This window comes from Primulina eburnea, unplaced genomic scaffold (assembly GCF_022965805.1).
Source record: "Primulina eburnea isolate SZY01 unplaced genomic scaffold, ASM2296580v1 ctg1082_ERROPOS296376+, whole genome shotgun sequence".
NCBI lineage: Eukaryota > Viridiplantae > Streptophyta > Magnoliopsida > Lamiales > Gesneriaceae > Primulina > Primulina eburnea.
This window is the reverse complement of record NW_027330628.1, coordinates 73,868-81,259: the sequence shown is the minus strand read 5'-3', so window position 1 is coordinate 81,259 and position 7,392 is coordinate 73,868.

Sequence of the window (7,392 nt, the reverse complement as noted above, 5' to 3'; positions counted from 1 at the left end):
ATTCTATTTTTGTTGTTGTGGATAGATTCTCTAAGATGACACATTTTATAGCTTGTCATAAAACCGATGATGCTTCAAACATTGCAGATTTGTTCTTTAGAGAAGTCTCTAGGTGGCATGGCATGCCTAGGACTATTGTTTCTGTTCGCGATGTTAAATTCTTGAATTACTTTTGAAAGACTTTATGGGTTAAACTTGGCACAAAATTGTTGTTTTCTACTACTTGTCATCTTCAAACGGATGGACAAACTGAAGTTGTCAATAGAACTTTAAGAAGAACTTTGATTTACATTTCTATGGACATTATTTTGGGGTTGCCTAGGACTAAGAAGGGGGGGGGGGATTATATTTTTGTTGTTGTTGTTGATAGATTCTCTAAGATGGCACATTTTATAGCTTATCAAAAACCGATGATGCTTCAAACATTGCGGATTTTTTCTTTAGAGAAGTCGTTAGGTTGCATGGCATGCCTAGGACAATTGTTTCTAGTCGCGATGTTAAATTCTTGAGTTACTTTTGGAAGACTTTATGGGCTAAACTTGGCACAAAATTGTTGTTTTCTACTACTTGTCATCCTCAAACGGATGGACAAACTGAAGTTGTCAATAGAACTTTGGGAACACTTTTGCGTGCTATTTTTAAATAGAACATGGATTGACATTTCTATGGACTTTATTTTGGGGTTGCCTAGGACAAATAAGGGGAGGGATTCTATATTTGTTGTTGTGGATAGATTCTCTAAGATGACACATTTTATAGCTTTTCATAAAACCGATGATGCTTCAAACATTGCGGATTAGTTCTTTAGAGAAGTTGTTAGGTTGCATGGCATGCCTAGGACTATTGTTTTTGGTCGTGATGTTATATTCTTTGGTTACTTTTGAAGACTTTATGGGCTAAACTTGGCGCAAAACTGTTGTTTTCAACTACTTGTCATCCTCAATCGGATGGACAAACTGAACTTGTCAATAGAACTTTGGGAAGACTTTTGCGTGCTATTCTTAAATAGAACTTGGATTGACATTTCTATGGAATTTATTTTGGGGTTGCCTAGGACTAAGAAGGGGAGGGATTCTAATTTTGTTGTTGTGGATAGATTCTCTAAGATGGCACATATTATAGCTTGTCATAAAACCGATGATGCTTCAAACATTGCGGGTTTGTTCTTTAGAGAAGTCGTTAAGTTGCATGGCATGCCTAGGACTATTGTTTTGGTCGTGATGTTATATTCTTTAGTTACTTTTGGAATACTTTATGGGCTAAACTTGGCACAAAACTGTTGTTTTCAACTACTTGTCATCCTCAAACGGATGGACAAACTGAAGTTGTCAATAGAACTTTGGGAACACTTTTGTGTGCTATTCTTAAATAGAACTTGGATTGACATTTCTATGGACTTTATTTTGGGGTTGCCTAGGACTAAGAAGGGGAAGGATTCTATTTTTGTTGTTGTGGATAGATTCTCTAAGATGACACATTTTATAGCTTGTCATAAAACCGATGATGCTTCAAACATTGCGGATTTGTTCTTTAGAGAAGTCGTTAGGTTGCATGGCATGCCTAGGACTATTGTTTCTTGTCGCGATGTTAAATTCTTGAGTTACTTTTGGAAGACTTTATGGGCTAAACTTGGCACAAAAATTGTTGTTTTCTACTACTTGTCATCCTCAAACGGATGGACAAACTGAAGTCGTCAATAGAACTTTGGGAACCCTTTTGCGTGCTATTCTTAAAAAGAACTTGGGTAGGCATTTCTATGGACTTTATTTTGGGGTTTCCTAGGACTAAGAAGGGGAGGGATTCTATTTTTGTTGTTGTGGATAGATTCTTTAAGATGGCACATATTATAGCTTGTCATAAAACCGATGATGCTTCAAACATTGCGGATTTGTTCTTGAGAGAAGTCGTTAGGTTGCATGGCATACCTATGACTATTGTTTCTGATCGCGATGTTATATTCTTTAGTTACTTTTGGAATACTTTATGGGCTAAACTTGGCACAAAATTGTTGTTTTCTATTACTTGTCATCCTCAAACGGATGGACAAACTGAAGTCGTCAATAGAACTTTAGGAACACTTTTGCGTGCTATTCTTAAAAAGAACTTGGATTGACATTTCTATGGACTTTATTTTGGGGTTGCCTATGACTAAGAATAGGAGAGATTCTATTTTTGTTGTTGTGGATAGATTCTCTAGGATGGCACATTTTATAGCTTGTCATAAAACCTATGATGCTTCAAACATTGCGGAATTGTTCTTTAGAGAAGTCGCTAGGTAGCATGGCATGGACTATTGTTTCTGGTCGCGATGTTAAATTCTTGAATTACTTTTGGAAGACTTTATGGGCTAAACTTGGCACAAAAGTTTTGTTTTCTACTATTTGTCATCCTCAAACGGATGGACAAACTGAAGTTGTCAATAGAACTTTGGGAACACTTTTGCGTGCTATTCTTAAATAGAACTTGGATTGACATTTCTATGGACTTTATTTTGGGGTTGCCTAGGACTAAGAAGGGGAGGGATTCTATTTTTGTTGTTGTTGATAGATTCTCTAAGATGGCACATTTTATAGCTTGTCATAAAACCGATGATGCTTCAAACATTGCGGATTTGTTCTTTAGAGAAGTCGTTAGGTTGCATGGCATGCCTAGGACTATTGTTTCTGGTCGCGATGTTAAATTCTTGAGTTACTTTTGGAAGACTTTATGGGCTAAACTTGGCACAAAACTGTTGTTTTCTACTAATTGTCATCTTCAAACGGATGGACAAACTGAACTTGTCAATAGAACTTTGGGAACACTTTTGCGTGTTATTCTTAAAAAGAACTTGGATTGACATTTCTATGGACTTTATTTTGGGGTTGCCTAGGACCAAGAAGGGGAGAGATTCTATTTTTGTTGTTGTGGATAGATTCTCTAAGATGGCACATTTTATAGCTTGTCATAAAACCGATGATGCTTCAAACATTGCGGATTTATTTTTTAGAGAAGTTGTTAGGTTGCATGGCATGCCTAGGACTATTGTTTCTGGTCGCAATGTTATATTCTTTAGTTACTTTTGGAATACTTTATGGCTAAACTTGGCACAAAATTGTTGTTTTCTCTACTTTACTCAAACGTGACAAAGAAGTCATCTTTGGAACGCATTAAAAGAACTTGGATGACATTTCTATGGACTTTATTTGGGTTGCTAGGACTAAGAAGGGAGGGTTCTATTTTTGTTTTTGGGATAGATCTCAGATGATTTTTCTTTTCATAAAACGATGATGCTCAACAATTTGTTGCGGGTGCATTGCCTATGAGAATGTTAATTTGGATTGGAATTTCTAAATTGACTTGTTGTTGTGACACCCCCGATCCTCTTTTAAAATAAATACGCAGCGGAAATAAATTTTCTCTTTAAAATATACGGAAGGAGTTTCAAAATACATTTCATCAAATATCTTTACAAAATAAATACATGATCATTTAAATGACATAACAAAAACAAAACATCATTCCTATGATCATGCCAAAATCCTCCTTCCAACGGTGTATGCATATGACCCCCGATCTACAGTCAACGTCCCGAGGCACCACTCTGATCTGCATCACATGAAAATAACTGAAATGAGAATAAATCTCAGCAAGTGGAACTCTTATATAACAATGAACAATAACTCTGTAAAACATCTCTTTGAAATCATAAATACCATCAACTCTGAACTGTAAACTCTGAATATCAATAATATAGCAATAGCATAAAATATGATGGTATTTCTCTTTTGCTCTGGGGATTGATATCAATAGTATCTCTGCTCTGGGGTTGCTCGTATCCCAAATCGATATAAATACCGATAACTCTGAGGGATATAAGCCTCTGGGCGATGATCATCTAATATTGCATGCAATCTCTGACTATGTATTTATCAATCCGAAAACATTTAAACTCTTCTCTGGTTTTAACAATCACTTTGAACTCTATATATCTCTTTGTATTCCCTTTAATCAATAATGAGACATACAATGCCTCCAATACATATAACAATACATACTATGGATCAAATGAAAGGGAATAACACAATAAACTCTTTGAAACACATACATATAAAATCATGTGAGCAAAAGGAATGAATTTCCACTTACAAACCACAACAAACACCTCAACTTAGCTCTTGATCACCACCTACAACAAATAATCCACAAATAACACCAATATCAACTAAATATCCAAGATTACAAGCTAAATAATCCATAAATCCACATAAACAACCAACCTAAACAACTCTTAATTTACAACCTTAACAGAATCGCACCAAAAACTTACCCAAGCTTCCTAGCACCAAGGAGAACGTCGATCTCAAGTCGAAATTCCAAACAAACGCTTGAATCGAAGATAGGAAGTGAAAGAAATGACCAAAAACCCTAGAAATGGAGAGAAAAGTCGAGAATGGAGGAGAAAAGAAAGGGAAAGTATGGCCAACCACTCCAAAAAGTAGCTTAAAAACTCGCCCATACCTTCACCGCGGGTGCGCCAACACAAGGACCGCGGGTGCGCAATGGCTACGGCATACTCAAAAATTCTGGAACACGAACAGCGCGGGTGCGGCGACGCAAGCAGCGCGGGTGCGGTCTCTACCGCAGGGGCGGTCTCTACATCACCGCGGGTGCGGTGTGCTCACGGCATTCCAACTCCAAAACAGCACAGTACACCGCGGGGGCACTCCAGTTAAGAGCGCGGGTGCACTCAAGCCACGGCAAAGCACTATTCCCATGCAATTAGAATCGATCCGAAACTCTGAAACGAACAACCAACATCAACTAACACCTCAAGACAATAAAACTAACAATACTATAGCCCAAAAATACAACTCTGAACATCTAATCAAATATCCCAAATAACAAACGAAACTTAAATCGTACCGTACACTGGGCTCGGCTATTACAATCTCCCCCCCTTAAGGGAATTTCGTCCGCGAAATTGACGTCACGGCACGAACAACTCAGGATACTTCTCTCTCATCTCATCCTCTGGTTCCCACGTAGCCTCCTCTAACAAATGGTTCCTCCAAAGAACTTTGACAATGCCGATCTCTTTGTTCCTCAGAACTCTAACTGTGCGATCCAAAATCTGAATCGGAATCTCTTGATATGTCAAATTCGGCGTCAAGTCCAATGGCTCATGGCGTAGAACATGGGAAGGATCTGCAACATACTTCCTGAGCATCGAAACGTGAAACACATTATGAACTCTGTCAAGATCTGGAGGTAGGGCTAATCTGTAGGCTCTGTCACCAACTCTGTCCAAAATCTCGAATGGACCAATAAATCTAGGACTCAACTTGCCCTTCTTGCCAAATCTCATCACACCCTTGAGAGGTGCTATCTTCAGAAACACGTGGTCGCCAATCTCGAACTGCAAAGGTCTGCGACGAACATCTGCATAGCTCTTCTGTCTGGACTGGGCAGTCTTCATCCTTTCTCTGATAACAGCAACAACATCAGCAGTCTGCTGGACCAACTCTGGTCCCAACATCTTCCTCTCACCAACCTCGTCCCAATACAAGGGAGACCTGCACTTCCTGCCATAAAGTGCCTCATACGGTGCCATGCCAATCGTCGCCTGGTAGCTATTATTATAAGTGAACTCAGCCAAAGGCAACAAAGAATCCCAGCTACCTGGAAAGTCTATAGTACACGCTCTGAGCATATCCTCAAGAATCTGAATGACTCTCTCTGACTGACCATCACTCTGAGGATGATAGGCTGTACTGAACGCTAATCGCGAACCCATAGCTCTGTGCAAACTCTTCCAGAACTCTGAAGTAAATCTGGGGTCACGATCAGACACGATCGACACAGGAACACCATGAAGTCTAACAATCTCTGCTATGTAGTCCTCGGCATACTGGTTCATCGAATACGTCGTCTTGACTGGAAGAAAGTGCGCTGACTTAGTCAATCTATCAACGATAACCCAAATAGAATTGAAACCTCTCCGCACTCTGGGAAGACCAGTCACGAAATCCATCGTAATATGCTCCCACTTCCACTGAGGAATCGGCAACGACAACAATGTCCCAGCAGGTCTCTGGTGCTCAATCTTCACCTGCTGACAAGTAAGGCACTGAGAAATGAACACGGCAACATCCTTCTTCATACCTGGCCACCAGTAGAGTCGACGAAGATCCTGATACATCTTCGTACTGCCTGGATGAATCGAATACGGCGCGGTATGAGCCTCTGTCAGAATATCTCTACGAATATCGTCGCCAGAAGGAACACAAATACGACCTCTGAAAGTCACCAAACCATCACCATTCAAGGCAAACTCTGAATTACCTCTAATCTCTGCTCTATCTCTCAACTCTGTCAACTGAACATCAGTCGACTGCTCTCTACGAATCCTGTCCGTCAATGAAGATCGAATAACTAACGCTGAAAGACGAGCAATGGTGCCTGGAATCACCAGATCAATATCCTCTCTCTGCAAATCCATCAGTAACGGTCTCTGAATCAAAGAACTCAATGAAACACTCGACTTGCGGCTTAAAGCATCAGCCACAACATTCGCCTTCCCTGGGTGATAACTGATAGTCACATCGTAATCTTTGACCAGCTCTAACCACCTCCTCTGCCGCATATTGAGCTCTCTCTGAGAAAACAGATATTTCAAACTCTTGTGGTCTGTGAAGATCTCACACTTTTCGCCATACAGATAATGTCTCCAAATCTTAAGGGCGAAAACCACAGCTGCTAGCTCCAAATCGTGCGTCGGATAATTCTTCTCATAATCCTTCAACTGGCGAGAAGCATAGGCAATGACCTTACCTCTCTGCATCAACACTGCACCGAGACCCTTCTTCGACGCATCGGTAAAGACCACAAAATCCTCTGAACCACTGGGCAATGCGAGAATAGGAGCTGACGTCAATCTATCCTTCAACTCCTGAAATGCGCTCTGGCAATCTATAGACCACTCGAACTTCACAGTCTTCCTTGTCAGATTGGACAATGGCAGGGCAATCTTGGAAAAATCCGAAATAAAACGACGATAAAAACCCGCCAAACCAAGGAAACTGCGTACCTCTGAAACAGTCGTAGGAATAGGCCACTTCTGAATCGCCTCTATCTTCATCGGATCAACAGCAATGCCATCCCTCGAAACGACATGGCCTAGAAAAGAAATCTGATCCAGCCAAAACTCACACTTCTTCAACTTAGCAAACAACCTCCGCTCTCTCAGCAACTGGAGAACAACTCTGAGATGCTCTGAATGAAGCTCTCTGGTCTTGGAATAGATCAATATATCGTCGATAAAGACAATGACGAAGCTATCCAAATACGGCTTGAACACACGGTTCATCAGGTCCATGAAAACAGAAGGGGCATTGGTCAAACCAAAAGACATCA